Below are 11529 nucleotides of genomic sequence, written 5' to 3' on the forward strand. Positions count from 1 at the left end.
GTTAAACTCAGATTGAGTGGAAATACAGAGAGTAACAAATATAAATTCCACATGATCTTATAAACCATCAATTGATATATCTGTGTTCCTCATTTATGACAGACTAACTCAGGTGCACTGATACAGGTACATTACACATAGAGTCAGTTACACACTGTCAAGCGCATTACAGAGCGGCTACAAAGAGTCGCCAGTGCCTGATTATAAATAAACTGTTCCACATGTGGAGGTAAACTTCTGGCAAGAGCAGAGACTCTTTACAGGACACACACAAAGTCAGACACACACACACACACACACACACACACACACACACACACACACACACACACACACATCACATGGTAGATAGTGACTGAGAATTGTAACTCTGGTACGATAATTAAGTACAATTTTGAGGTTATGTTACTTGACTTGAATATTTCCATGTCCTGCTACCTTGTGCTTTTACACAAAAGATTCAGAGGAAGTTATTGTATGTTTTGCTACAGTATATTTATTTGATAACTTGAGTTAGTTTGAAGATTCAGCTTTAGATTATTAAAGCTAAATGTAATCAACAAACTATGTACTGTATATTATTACAGGTTAAGAAAAATGTTGTATACATGAACAAGCCACCCAGCAGTATGTAGCAAAACAAATACTCTCCTACTTTACCAGTTGCAACAAAGAGTGATGAACACATTGATGCATTCATGATTATAATCCAATGATATAAATAAGGCCTTTATGATACTAAAATCAACCGTTATGCTAAATTAGTACTTTTGAGATTCCTCCATACAATTGAGATAAATAAATGCTAGTAAGTAGTACTCACATCATCACACAATTGAAATAGTTGTTATCCTAGTTTGACTCTGTAATCCACAAACTTCTCTGTTGGCAGATATCTTCAATAGAAATTACCTCCAATCAAAAGTGTTTACAACAATCCACCACAATTGTATTCGGTGGGCCTTTAAATACCCTGGACACACATACCCTAAACGGTTTTGGAGGGCTCAGTACCACCAGGCCTAAATGAAAAAAATAGGGTTGCTCAAAACATGCTTTATTTGGAAACGTTATTTGCGGCACCTCATTAAAAAGCTCAAACCATAAGAGTGTGCTCCAGAGTTCATCACTCCACATGCAAAGTGTTTGTTTTTAAAGTTTGGGAAACTGAGCTTTTCATACAAAGGATTCTTTTTTTTTTTCTCGTATATTTGTATTGAACTTTTCTATTATGCATTCACTTGTCACAACCCGTCCCCAATCTACAACATTTAAAAGCACTATACCAATGCAAACATGTATATAAAGAAAGCAACAACAACCAAACAAAATACCACAAAAACCCTCTTAGCCTCATAGGGGTCAGGGAACCTATACTTAAGGTTTGGATACATCGCTTTATTCAAAGTAGAAGCTTCAAGATGTTCAAAATGTCTTCACTGAGCCCAATAAGGAGAGTTTAAGGTATTACAGCTTGGGATGTGCTATTTAGGTTTCCATCTAATTACAGTTCAATGGCAGATTTCCAGGGACAAGCCGTCGTTCATACATGGGTGCTGAGTGGCTCACTTTTCAGGACATTTTGCTCATCATTAATGCCATGTCATGCACATGACATATTTTCTTATTATATCAGGGAATTTAAAATATACAAAACATATATTTTAAATTACACTTATCAGTTGCCACTTTATAGGTACCTATGCTGAAATGAATGCAGTCCTACGGCACTGAAATCAATTCTACCATTATGAAGATGCAAATGTTGAGCTTTTTAAGAAATGTTTATAGAGGTGTTGATTTAACTTGAAGGCTGCAGTTTGTGGTGCAGTTGAATTGTTTTGCGCCACACTTAGGTGTGTTTCCGATATTTAGTCTACCCTGACTGATATAAATGGCTCAGAGAAGACATAAACCAATCATCTTTATCTGTGCTACTATTATTAGAATTAAATTCTTGAACATCCTTAAGTTGTACACATTCAGAACATACTACAAATTCAGACAAAGCAACAGTCAGCGCAGTGAGTGCTGCTTTGAAAGTCATATTTCCCATATTGACATATTTTCTGTAACTGCTTGGCTCTGCTGCGGTTTTTCTTCACTGCGAAGGCCAGAGTCCTTGCGACTATTTTAACAAAGATCTTTTCTTTTGAGGATCAGAAAATGTCAAACAAAGGTTGGACAAAAATGTGTGTAGTAAAAAGGTTATTACACACATGGAGTGGAATGGTAACATTTTGCAAAACATATGCATGCACATGCCTGTCTAAAAGCAGAACACAGAAACATACAAGCACGGACGTGCAGGCTGCAGAAGTGAACATACACAGATGTTCAGTGACTTTAATCATGCTCATGGGCAAGTAATCAGTGGAAAACACACGGCGTTCACACATGCTTAAGCACCATTGAAAGCTGCAATTGACCTTGAAGAATGAAGGAGTAAATATAGGACGGATGGTCCTTCCACAGATGCAGCGTTTGAGTCATTCCACTATAAGTTGCCTCTTTAACCACTCAAATTGAAAGACCAAAATCACCAGTATGAAAGCCAGATGTAGAAAAAGATCAGGAAGAAGGAAAAATACAGTTTATAAAGTTGAAAAAAGATGGATGGAAACAGAGCAAAAGAGAGGGAGTGGAAGCATTTCAAACATCTGGCAGCCCATGTGTAAGAAGTGAGCAGAGTCCTATTAATTAGAGCCATACTGGAATCTGGATTAATAAGAGAAAAAGCGCGCTGTGGTAAAGAGGACGAAGACAAAAAAAGCTTTTCTGGTTTCATAAAACATACATACAAATAAAGCAGTGGTTTTACTTCTACTAATAAACTATGAAATAATGTGTGCCCAAGCCAAGGAATGGTTTCTTTCTCTCTAATGAGTAACACCCCCGCCCTCTCACTCTCCCTCAGGGGGAATACACCTTGGGTAGGGCAACAAAAGCAGGGCTGTGTCTCCGGGCCTCCAGGCCTCCAGGCCTCAATGCTGCTTTTATGAGACCTGGCTGGGTCAGGTCAGACTGGGTCACCTGGTCCTGGTGCTGCTGGCACACAAACACACCAACACAGGCACTCCCACACACAACCGACGCTCCCCTCTCACAGACTATGGGGATTAAAAACAGCTTTAGTGCAAAAACGTTGGGGATTTCCACATCGCTGTTTTCTTCCAACAAGCCACTTTATTCTTTGATCAAACTATGGAGCCTCCTCATTGTGGCCGGCGTATTGTGCAGCAGAAGTAAATATCTTTCAATTGTGAACTGTTGAAATTACAAAAACTTTTTTTTTTAAATAACATTTTTAAAGTTCTTATTAGTAGCATCATCTGGACTTAGTTACCCTGGGTGTAAATGTGACTCAACTTTATAGTTTTTCTAACCCAGATCCGCTTGAGTTTATAGTTATGAAACTACACACACACACACATATACACACACACAAACACACCACACACACACACACACACACCACACACACACACAACACACACACACACACACACCACACACACACCACACACACACACACACACACACACGCGCTAAGCTGGTTGTCATTACATGTGAATACGACCAGACTAGTTTTTTATGCAACTTCTTTTCTTCTTTTCGCACACTTTGACTTTGTATGTAACAGCACTTGAAAAATAATAAAATTGGCGGTAGTAAAAATCTAGCTTAAAGAAATCTTATCATTATAGAGGTTAACAGCTTTGTTTAAATCATATATTCAACAATCTTTGGTGTATTGAGAATTTGGATTACATTTTTCGGTTGCTTCTTTTTTCCGCACATTACAGAAAGATGTCCTGTTGGAGATAATGTGGTGCAGCATTTTTCTTAGAAATAAATGAGTGTTGATTGTAAATGTCTACTGAAATTAAACGTCATTTTCAGTTGTATGGTGTAATGAGTCCACTTTTAGGGCTAAGAAATGTGTGGTAACGTCTATCTGTCTTTCAGCATCAGTTAGTGAATGAACAGAAAACGGATCAGGGTGTGTACAAGTACAACACAACATGTGTTATACTTTACAACTGGCACTCTTAACTTTTTTCTGTAAAAAATATACTTGGGAGAATCTTATAATATTAGTTATTAGGCTTTTTAGTTGAAATATAAAAGCAGTCAATCTGAGAAGTGCAGAGTAAAGTTCTAAAACCAACAATTTAGCTTAGTCCATTTCACTGGATATTAACCTATTATTTTAAAGACCAAGTAACAGTATCCATATAAAAGTACTAATAGCTCCTAGTTTCCTGCTTTCGTTCTTACTGCTTGGCTTCACAGTGGGAGCAAAAAACATCTGTATTGATCTTGCATGGTGGCCATCAGTACTTACGCACATGTCAACGTGCATGAGCCTGTTTTGACGATTCTTTTGCTCTTTAAATGCACTAAAACCCACTTTTTCTTCTACTGGCATCCCCTGATTCAGCCTGTTTCTCTGAACAGTCTCAGTCTCTACTTTCTTTTGGTCTCACTCCTGCATCAAAGCCACAAATATGGGTTTCTTGCTCTCATTTTTACTGAAATATCAAAGTAACCTCTCTGCTTCGCAACAGAATCATTTTGGTTGTATTGTTTGTCAGTGATTGGCTGGTTCCTGTTCCTGTGATTGGCTGTTATGAACTGTGTGATCAACTGAATCTGAGAGTAGAGTCAATTAACAGTTCTTGATTTAAGGTAATCATGTTAAGCCATATTTAAGTCAACAATTTGTATTTCTGTGGTGTAATTTTTTTTGTCAACTTTGTATGCTCTCAAGAATAAAGGCAAAATGACCAAAACGTATTATTGTTTGCATTTCTTCATCAATAAAATCGTAACGCTATATTAAACGTAAAGGACCACAATGGGACAGTTTTCAACGTGTCACAACTACTAAGGGGTACAACAACATTGTAAGCTAGAAATTCAGCCAGAAGCTTTTAGGTACATAGGAAAATCAAATAAATTAAAGGGTATATAGTAATGTGTTCATATTTTTCATTACATTTAAACGGTATTAAGAGACTCCAAATGTACAAGAAATCAGGAACTGGGCTCCACATCACATATTGATGTTCTCATTTTGTATAATCATGCATTACCCTCACTGTTAGCATATCCAATGGATTACATGATGAGGTTTTTTTTCTCTATCCCTAAAAGTTCACCTTAGTGAGAGCGCTAAGAAAAAACAACTGTCTGATAATAGACCCACTTTGATTTTTGGAATGAGAACAGGCCCCAGGATCCGAAAATGTTTCCATAAGTAAATAAAAAACACAAAACATGTTTTCTTTTTCCAACTCATCTTTCTTTTTTCAAACTGGTGTGTGGGTTCAACCCAGAGCCATGTGAGTCAGCTGGAAAATAGGCGGGTATTTAACGGTAAAGTACAGACTGTGTTTTTTAATATGTTGGTTTTGTTTTTCTTGTGTTGTTTTTGAGTGTGGACGTGAGCTCTGCTAATCTGCTGTTCTTTATCCTTTTTTCGGACATCTATTTGCTTTTGTAATTTTGAACACAATAATTAGCCACGTTTGACTTGACCCAAAAACACAAAAGTGTTACTTACTTAGATAAAATATTGGTGTTTGAAATCACATATTATTCACTTAAGACACACAGCCACAGAGTAAACTAAAAGGCAGAGTCTAATGGCGCATTTCCACTGCAGCGGGGTAGCCCCGTTTAAGCGTCCCTAAGCGTCCTCGCTCTGGCCTCGGGCTGCCTCGCTGGCCGGCCCAGGCCGTGGCGCATTTCCATTACAGTTTAGGACCTGGGGTAGCAACGCAGTGTAGGCGGGGCGATCGGCTTTGTTTTTGTTCACATTTCGAGTTGTTCCGTCGAGCTCCCGCTGGATTTTATCATCCCCAATGAGATGAAGGAACGTCGTCACCTCCTTGGTCAACCACGGTGTGCTTTTCTTATTAGACGTAGCCATTTTTGTAGCTCATCCGTTTACAAAATGCTGTTTATAAAAATGCTGCAAGCTTGCTTCTAAATATATATGCGACGCTAGGGATGAACTCGCGCGCGATCTTGTGACGATTCTCTCTGACCAATCAGCAGTCGAGAGTGTTGACGTCACTAGTTCAGCCCTGGCCCTGGTCTGAGGGAACCACGATTTTATGAGGCCGGAAAAAGAGGGAAAAAGTACCCGCTGGCCGGTACTAGGCTATATGGAAACGCCACCAAAAACCGGCCTGGCCGCTTGAGGACGGTTAAGGACGCTTAAACGGGGCTACCCGCTGCAGTGGAAACGCGCCATAAGTGGATATGAAGGTTAGAAACTCCCCAAAAAGCAGCCAAGCGCAAGGAAAATATGACTTAAGCTGGGACAATTAGCTGCAAAGCATAAAACCAAAATCAAATCCGGCATAATCTGAGAAAATGCAGCCAGGGATCATCAGAAGTGAACACACTGAGTAGAAAATGCACATACTGACACATAGAAACCATTACAGAGGGGGACACAGGCACCATCACCCACAAACAACTTCATTAGATTTTCCAACAAATGACCAGACTATATTTTATGTCAAACTGACATGTAAAAATGTATTTTGAGGAATACAAATATTGCTGGGATATAAACCATCCGAGCCTGACAGCAATCCTAACCACAAAATGTTTCTGGCTGTGGCAAATGCATATTTTCATTTTATGCAAGCTATTATGTAGTTAACTTAGTCACGATCGTCTGCACAGATGTATACATTAGCCCTGAAAACAACATTTGATATGTATTATTGTCTCGGAGACATCTTTCAGGATGATGGCCAGACATTCATTTCATGAAAACTATTTCCAGTAAATGGAATCTGATCTCCCTTCAATAATGTATAGAGACATGTTTAAAGTTCGTTGGGGACAAAGTTTATAATCCATTTGGTCCCTGTCTGACGTCTCAACATCACAATAGTTCCACATTTTCCATATTTGTATGATTTCTTACTCATTGTTACTGAGACGCTGTTCACAATTATCTACTTTTCTTCCTTGGGTCCATCATTTTAAAGATAAGGTAAGGTATAATAACAGATAATAGCTTTACCACTGCACAGGTTTAAACTGTCCAACATACTTGGAATAACACAGTGTGGATTCTGTGTTAGCAATGCTAATGAGGATGATGTTGATGATAGCAATGCTTCATAAAACACACAATGTTGTCATTATGTGGAGCCAACCCTGTGGGCTGCCGGGGGTCCGCAGGTCGGAGCCGGGGTCAGCTCCTGTCGCTCGGGGCTCAGAGCCAGGCCATGGGTCAGGCCTAATTGAGGCATTTGGTAGGCAGCTTTTCATTTGGTATTAAAGTGAAAAGTGTGTCCATTAAGACGGCCTGAACCCCCCACCGCGTGTGTCACACACAGACACACACACATTCAAAACCTGTGCCTTCTGTTCCTGAAGACAGAGGATTACAAGTGTGTTTTAGAGGACTTTGTAGCCTGTACTGAAGAGCTGCCCCGGGCCACGATTAAACATACTCTTCAGACACACTGAGACACATTCAGCTTTACATTCTGAAAAAGTGCTGAGAGAGCAATAATGAGTGTTACTAGCGACTACCAAATAATCTCTGAAGCCAATTGGGCACGTCAAACCAAACCACAGCCAGGGCATGGCTCTCAAAAATAACTCTGTGAATGATATGTAATTCTGCAGAACAAGAAAACATTTGTGTCTTCTGCTCTCAAAAAAACATGTAGCAAATGCTTGCTTCTTTGTTTTGGAAGTTCCAAGTTTCCATTTATGTGCATGAGAACAACCCTGTACAAAATCAAACTCAGCTGACACGGACTAGCAAGGAAGGAGGGTTTTTTTAATATTGAGGAAATAGAGAAGAAAGAAGTCAGTGAGACGAAGAGAAAGAGAAATAAAGAGGGAGTGGAGCCAGACAGCCTCCTCAGGCCTGATGGGTAGTCATTTTTCGTTCGAACACAGTGTCAGAGAATCAAAGATGTCGATTTTGCAATGGCAGTTAAAGGAGTACTCCAACACGCCAAACCCATGCACACACTTGCCACACGTTTCTTCTCCAAATGATGAAACCCCAAAGGGGAAAAAATGTCGACCTAACCAAGAGCAGATGCATCCACCATGGAACCTGTAACATTTTATATGGTAAAATCACAAGGAGGAGAAGAAGAAAAGAAGAAGAACGACGAAGAAGGAAGAAGAGAAGAAGAAGAAGACAGACCCAAGAAGAACGCAAGAAGGAAGAAGAAGAGGAAGAAGAAGACAGAAGAAGATAGACGAAGAAGACAGAAGAGAAGCAAGAAGAAAAGAAGACAATACTCAGCTTAGGCCCCAGTCCCTTCACTGCTCTCCAGAATGTTATCTCTATGTTTTGTTTACACCCAGCTGTTTATAGCTCGTGTACCTATTCCTGTCGACGTGTTGATGAGCATTCCTCCAGACATCAAGGAAAATTAATCGGAAATAGATTTGTCAAGAGTTTGCAGCGGGCCTCGCATTGGAGCGCATGGGGAAGAGCGGCATGCTCAGCAATATGGTGTGAGCGGACAGAGGAGGGCAGCTCGGATCAGCTGGGGGGAAGCACTCGGCTCATAAACAGCATCTTAATCACAATCATAAATCAATCAAGTATTTTTACAGCAAATGTCGCACAAAGGATGGTATTTGAAATGATTCACCGACAGTAACAACAACAACAAAATAGGGATCAGCAAGTTCATTACAGACACACACACACACACACACACACACACACACACACACACACACACACACACACACACACACACACACACACACACACACACACACACACACACACACACACACACACACACACACACACACAACACACACACACACACACACACACACACACACACACACACACACACACACACACACCTAAGTAACAGCAGCAGTGATCAGACACACAGCAGACTGTCTTGTGATATCCGGACTAGCCTATTTCAGTGTTTCCATCTCGCTTATGTCATTGTGTGGATGGAAACCTGTTTACATAACCTCCAATGGGGGGGGGGGGACAAGTGACTGAGTGTGTTCATACTCAGGTAGAGCAGACGGACACGGCCATTTGTGATGTTGATGGAGTGATCCATCAAGTCTGACAGCCAGTCTGTTGGCTGAGAGCCTGCGGGCTAAAGCAGCCGTCTGCTGCGGGAAGAATGGCCTCAGATGGTTACCGAGCTCACCTGTAGCACCCAGACTGAACTAAGACTGATGTTTGCAACAGCAGAAAACTGTTCGTAATAACTCCTTCTTGTCATTCTTTAGGGGATCTCTACCATTTTTCTGTGGTGATCAGTAACAATCAGCAATTGTGAATTAAACTGTATGAAGGCAGGAGTTACCAAACAGACAAATAAAGACACACACAAGCATTCATCTCCTCACATGGGGCGGCCCGGGAGCACATGCAAGTGCTGATCAGCTTTCATTCCCCTCCTTAGCTATTTCTGTTGTTCTTTCTCCCTCGCTCCAAATCTCTGTTCTCAATTAAAGCTGTCCTCAGGAAACTCAACCTCTCCACTCGTGCTGTCCCAGAAAGACACACACACACACACACACACACACACACACACACACACACACACACACACACACACACACACACACACACACACACACACACACACACACACACACACACACACACACACACACACACACACACACATGCTCTGACATGTCTTCTTTTCTCACCCACACTGCCAGCAGAAGTTATAAGGAAAAGGAGATCTTGAAAAATGGGGTTGGAAACCGAGCTTACCGGACGAGGGATGTGAATGTGGCGTTCAGGGTGGAGGTCAGCGAGGGTTGGTCAGAGGAGAAGTGAGCCGTGCAGCGTAGTAGTTGTGTTTGTCAGTCAGGAGTCCCTCTCACGGCGACGATAGAGCTCAGCCTGTTGCATTCCGCCTCCCTCTCCTTTTCCCCGTCTCTCTCTCACTAACACACACCCTCTCCCTCTCTCTCTCCTCCTGAAATCATTGTGTACTTTGATTCACAAACCCTGCCTTTGTCACGTGATCCAACACTTCAAATATACAGCACATTTTTTACCAGCCACAGAATGCCCGAAGGAAGGGAAAACAGGGTCCAGAAAGCTTAGGTTTCAACGTGTTGCCCACCCCCTCTCTTCCCCTCTCTCTCTCTCTTTCTTTGTCTCACAGTCTCTTTCTGTCTCTCTATCTCTTTACCTCCACTCCTTCTACAATGTACTGTCAGTCATCGCTCTTTTGTTGGATTTTAACTGCAAGTGTTTGTTTTGCATTTCTAAATGTGTTCCTCCTCTGCTCCACGTCCAAAGATAGGCCCAAGCTAACACACACAGCAGAGCAGTGCATGCACGTACACACTAGGGCGCACGATTTGGGGAAATAATCTAATTGCGATTTTTCTGACAGATATTGCGATTGCGATTCGATTTGCGATATTTGTTTTTAAGCGATCCAACGGAAGATTATTGCAGGGATGCCAACATTTGAGTTCAGCTTGGAGTGAGATTTTTGTTTTGGTGAACCGAAAAAAGAAACGTTCATGTGTACATGTACAAACTAGGGTTTCCCATTAATGTACCGGGCGCTACATACACAGTGTACCCGCGACTCTTACAATCAAGTGCTATTTATAAGTTATCACCTCCTCACCTCCTCTAGGGGGATCCGGGGGATGCTCCCCCTGGAAGATTTTTTTTTTAATATTGAAGTTAAATTCATCAACCTGGTGCACTTTGAGAGCAAAGTGAATTTATGGATACATCTCTCAACACCCATATGAAACAGAACTGTAAACAGATTTTCTTTTTCTTTATGGATATTTTACAAATCACTAATCATTTAAACTGTATTCTTGTTTTACTGTCTTATAGTATTTCATATCTGTTTTTCATTTATTCTCATAAATGGTGACCAAAACGTTTGAGACCCACTGAGATAACTAGACTAAAGTATCTAAACAGAGAGTCCCTGACCTCACTGAGCTGTAGTTATCTCAGTCTGACAGGAGAGAGCTCTCCCTTTCCTTGTTTTAGAAACAGCTTATAATATCGTAAGCGCAGCTAGCTAACCAGATGCTAACAACAACAACAATGCAAATAGTGAGTTTGGTAGAAATATACTATATAAAGTTATAGTAAAGTTATTTAAGATGATGCTATATTTATTGAAGATTTTACATTATAAATATTCCCCAAAATTATTCAAAAGCATATTCTTCCAGACTCCTTACTGTTGACTATTGATGTGTGTAGTGAGTTTGGTAGTAATAAGCTGTATAATAGTGATTGAATAATATTATATTCTCTTTTTTCGGAGTTGCACTTTGTAGACGGTCCCTGAGCACTCGTTTCTTCTCCGGCTGCGGATAGAGAGACCAATGTAATGTGTCCAGCTCCGAGGACGGCGCGTATTGGCTTTTTTTGATCAAAATGTGATTGTAGTTCGTTGTCAACCTTACCACGGTACAACGTTTTGTTCATGAGTTATTGATCCGTGAAATCAGAATCTCCCAATATCGTTCCAACTTTACTGA

At 40.7% G+C, this 11529-nt stretch overlaps 1 protein-coding gene across 1 annotated transcript in view; it reads right to left on the minus strand.

Moving 5' to 3' along the window:
• Positions 1–9953, minus strand: part of LOC117554881 (retinoic acid receptor gamma-like) — a 37010-nt gene extending 27057 nt beyond the window's left edge. Inside the window, 1 exon segment of the mRNA XM_034229451.1 lies at positions 9770–9953. The gene's annotated coding sequence lies outside the window, so the exon portion shown is untranslated.
• Between the last annotated feature and the right edge of the window lie 1576 nt (positions 9954–11529).

Source organism: Gymnodraco acuticeps, unplaced genomic scaffold (genome assembly GCF_902827175.1).
Source record: "Gymnodraco acuticeps unplaced genomic scaffold, fGymAcu1.1, whole genome shotgun sequence".
In the NCBI taxonomy this organism is placed as follows: domain Eukaryota; kingdom Metazoa; phylum Chordata; class Actinopteri; order Perciformes; family Bathydraconidae; genus Gymnodraco; species Gymnodraco acuticeps.